General features: G+C 57.1%; 1 pseudogene; it reads right to left on the reverse strand.

Annotated features, from left to right (window-relative positions):
• Nucleotides 1-721: 721 nt before the first annotated feature.
• On the reverse strand, nt 722-837 carry LOC120587390 (uncharacterized; annotated as a pseudogene).
• Between the last annotated feature and the right edge of the window lie 3778 nt (nt 838-4615).

Below are 4615 nucleotides of genomic sequence, written 5' to 3' on the forward strand. Positions count from 1 at the left end.
GATTCACTTAGGTTTCACTCAGCACGATTGTTTAGTGAGAGCCTCTTTGTGTCCAAGAATCTTCCAGAACCCTTTTATAAGCCCCTTAACCAACTTTCCTTCTAACAGGAAGTGCGTTTTGCCTGGAGTAGATTGAACTCAAACCCCAAATTATTCAAATTTGCTTCAAGGCTAAGAATCCCTGAATTCTGAAGAGGGTTGGAAAGTTTGCAAACAACTGTTCATGTTGCTGAGAAAGTCCGATAGTGGTACAGAAGAGTGTACAGCGTTATGAGTGAGATCCCGAGATTTCATGTGGTGACATTCTGTATACTTTAAAACCGAAAGTCTGACTTCCTGCCGCCTGGCCATGCAGTTTCTCAGCCTGGGTGGCCCAGGGACCTGGGCTCTCTGAGCACTGCTCCCTTCCTGGTGGGTGGGGGTTGGGGTGCAGCCCCAACAGCTAACACCCATGGGCACAATGATGAGATACCTGCCTGGCTCCATGAGGGACTTTTTTTCCAAAAGAATTTTTCTTCCCTAGGTAGGACCTCACCATCCAATTTAGGCAGTTAAAGCCGTGAATGAATCGATGAGCTGGCTTTATTCATTCCATCTCAAGGTGAGTCGGGGCGTTGTTTTTTGATGTGCTATAAACCTGAGCAGAGAATGTTCAGGGCATTTCATTAACGTAAAAAAAAGGAGAGATGGTGATGATTTTTTTTTAATTTATTATTATTTATGCCTACAGTGCCTGGTCTTCCTAGGTGGTCTCTCATCCAAGTACTAACCAGGCCCGACCCTGCTTAGCTTCCGAGATCAAACATCAGGCTTGTTCAGGGTGGCGTGGCCATAGACCATGGACCGTGGCTCCACCGGGGCGCAAACCCAGGACCTTCTGCATGTAAAGCAGATGTGCTAACAGCTACACTATGGAACCACGTCCCAGAAGATTTTTTTTTTTTTAATGCACTGATTTTTCTATACAAAAATGACATAATATTTTCCACCTGAGTTTATAACTTTGTTTTTCTAATCATGGTAACGGGTCAAGGTTTAAATGACCAGCTGTAACACTTAGAATCAGCCACATATGACAAAAATCCCAAATAGCAGGCTTAAATAAGGGAGGGATTCACCCTTTGTTCGCATGAAATAAATCCAAGGAAGGAAATTCAGGGCAGAAAGCTTGGTTCCAGGGGCATCGGGGACCTGGGCTCTTCCTTATGTGCCTGTTCCAACTTCCTTATCATGTAACCACCATTCTCAGAATTGCTTTGTGGTCACAAGACGGCTGCCAGAGCCCCAGCCCTCATATCTGTGTTCCAGGCAGCAGGAAGGAAGAAGCACCTTTCAGCTGACTCAGACCTATGTGAAAGGCCTCCCCGGAAGCCCAAAGGCTTGGCTTATATCTCATTAACCACCCCTGTCTGAGAGGAAGGCTGAGAAGTGTGTTTCATCAAAGGACATTGCTTGCCCTCATCTGTCAAGAAAGAATTGGGTGGTCGATCGGCTGTCTCGAGCCAACCCGCCATGCTCTGTCTGGCCTTTTCATGACTCTTAAACATCATGAGTTACATACAGGCAGCAGGTGGACCAGGAGAAAATTCCAGCAGCCATGAGCTGTGAGGCTGTGCGTGTGTGAGGCCTAATCAAGGCCTGACCCAGAAATATTTTGATGTCTTCCCTTTGCTTTCCTGTACTTAGTTCTCTGCTTCTGCCCGGTCTAAATGTGACTTATCTCAGACCAGTGCCCTGTGCGAATATCTCCACGTGGGCCCAGAACGGCCAGCAAGGCTGGAGAGGAAGCAGGACTATGGCCCTGTTCCCAGGAGACCGTTCGCGGCCTCACAGAGCCGAAAGCAAAATGACAATCCATAGTTTTACACTGAAACCAACGGAGTGGTGACCGGTGACCGGGGAAGCTTCCACGAGCCAAAGAGAAGGTCGCTAACTAACTTCCCAGAAGAAAAGCCTGCTGAGTGAAATCGTCCTCCAGGAAGAAGAGGAAAATGGAGAAATGGCCTGCAGACAGCACTTTACAGTTTAGAAAGCACGCCTTCGCACTGTTTTCTTGCTGGAGCTTTTCTCCAGACACTGTAAAGCGGGAAAGAGATTCTTTTACGGAAAAAAGAAACTAAACTAGTGCAATGACGTGGCCAGCCCCAGAGCACACAGCTGCAATCCAGGTCAGGTGCGTGGTCGGAAGGGCCGGGCCTCTGGCACCCTGCCATCCAGACCCCGGTGGCCGACTGTGCGAGAAAAATGGTTCTTTCTCCTCTCCTGGCCCCTGTGGTCACTGCCTCTGAGGCCAGGACCTTGGGGTTTGCTTCCTATGAAAGGCGCAGGCTGAAGGGACACAGCTACCAGTTTGCGCCTGGATCTGTGCTGTGCCCAGTGTCACGGGGCTGCGGGACGCGGATCCTCACCTGGGTGAAAGAAAGGCGTGGAGGACGACGACAGAGCGGTCCATGTCCATGCCCTGCGCCACCCACCCCCGCACCGTCTGCGGTGAGGTCTGGAGCAAGCGGGCACACGCCTCTGCTTACTCACCTGGAAAATGGGGAGAAGAGCCTCTTGCCTTCATCCCTCCCGCTGAGTGGTAAGACAGGGGGGCAGAGGTAGCCCGCTGATCTGGACAAGTCTGGAGCCAGGCCCGGCCTGCTGGCCTGCGCTCCGGGAGCCGCCAGCTCTGGCTGAGGGCCCCGCTCTGATCCCAGGTTCTGGGGGGCACGTGCGTGCGTGTCCACAGGTGGCGGTGCAGGTGAGGCGGTCGGCATTGTTGCAATCGGTCCCCGAGGCCAGACGCTACGACCACAGGGGTGTAAAGTGAGGCGACCTACATCCCTGACTTCATGGTGAGCAAGGGGCAGTGGTCCACCTACTTTGAGCAAACGGGTTCCTCTCTGTTGCCTTGATGGCGCAGGCCTCCAAGGCCCGGCCCTGAGCGCCACCACCCACCCATCCAGCAGTCATTTAATTAACACCGTTTCCTCTACAAATGTGCAGATGTTTTTATAGTTCAAGCATCCAGGATCCCATAGAAACTCTTGGAAAGGGGCGGTCAGTTCAGCCCGTGACACTTGGTGCACCCACAGTCCTTGGGTCCCTGGGCCAGGCGCAGGCAAGGTTTCCTGCCAGGCCCTGCATACCGTTCTGGCCCGGGCACCCAGACCATGGGCCTCAGCACCCAGCTGGGGCTCTGACATGAGCTATCACCCCACGTATGTCCAGGGTGCCTGAGTGGGGGCGACGGGGCCAGCCAGATAAGACAACCACCCAGGGACAGGCAGGAGCAGCTGAGGAAAGAGGTTAGCCTGGCATCTAGGACAGACTCACTGATGTCCCTCAAGCCTAACCCACTCGGGGGACCCATTACCCCCTTTCTCTGCCTCACCTGTGCATTTTCCCCCCCAGAGGGCAGGTGGTTTACGAGGGTTTTCCAAAAGCTTAAAAGCTTCTCCACTGTCCAGAAGGACTGCAGGGAGAGAGGGGACAGAGATGGACCCTGAGCCCCCAAAACAAACGGCAGGAGCCCCAGACAGTAGGGAGGACCCCCACGGCCCACCACCTGAGACTACTCTCAGGAGGAAATGAACCGAGGGGCTTAGCCTCTCTGGCGGCTAAATCGCTATTTTTGTCCCCTAATTTGAGTTCCAGAAACCCGAGGGACGACGTCACAAGAAGCTGCTTCCCTGTCTCAGGCGGGACCCGGGGCAAGTCCCTGGGCTTGGCGTGAACACTTTCCCAGAGGACGGAAGCAGAGGGGCGAACCGCGCCTCTGCGTCCTTGCGAAGTTACGGGCGACCTGCAGGACAAAAGCTCCCGCTCTGAAAACGAGACGCTGCAAAGATGTCACGTGCTTTCCCTTTTTTCTTTTTTTTTGAAATTGAGGTATAATCCATGCATTTTAAAAAGCAAAACAATTGCAACCCAGGGCTGGAGGGCGGCGTGCGCCTGTGAGGGTCGGAGGCCCGGCCTCCCCGACTCCAGAGCGTGGCGCGGGAAAGGCCGGCTGCGTTTCCGTCCCCTGCAGCCCCTCCGCGCGTGAAGAAGCCCCAAGGCCGCGGGACGCGCCTGCCGGGTGTCGCGCCACGGGCGGACGGAGGCGCGGCGGGCGTCTGTCTGTCCTGCGCGCGCGGGGACCCGGCAGCGGCCGGACTCTCGGCCGAGGCACGTGGGCCACAGCGCGGGGCCGCCACGCCGGGGCGACCGGACCTCGGGCACGGCGCGGGGCCCCGGGCGGGCGCGCGTCCCCGGAGCGCGGCTCGTCCCCCGAAGCCGGGCGAGCGCGCGAGCGGCGCGCGCAGGGGGCGCGGCAGGTGCCGCGGGCGACCGCGCCGGACTTTCTGGGAGACCCCACCCCCCACCCCCCGCCACCCCGGCCGCTGCGGGCCGCCCCCTCGCGTCCTGGGACATCCGGGGCCCGCGGCGCTTCGGGGCGCTCCTCCAAGGGCGGCCTCCGGGGCGGGGGCGCGCGGCGCGGGCCGGACTCCTGCAGGGGCGGCGGGCGGGGTGCGCCGAGGCGGCCGGCACCTCCCCGCCCTCCCGCCCGCCCTTCCCTCGGTCCTTGCAGCCAATTAGACGGGCCCCTCGGGCGGGAGGCGTGGGGCTCTCCATAAAGCGGCGCGGAGCT

This window comes from Pteropus medius, unplaced genomic scaffold (genome assembly GCF_902729225.1).
Source record: "Pteropus medius unplaced genomic scaffold, Ma_sr-lr_union100, whole genome shotgun sequence".
NCBI classification, from domain to species: Eukaryota; Metazoa; Chordata; class Mammalia; order Chiroptera; family Pteropodidae; genus Pteropus; species Pteropus medius.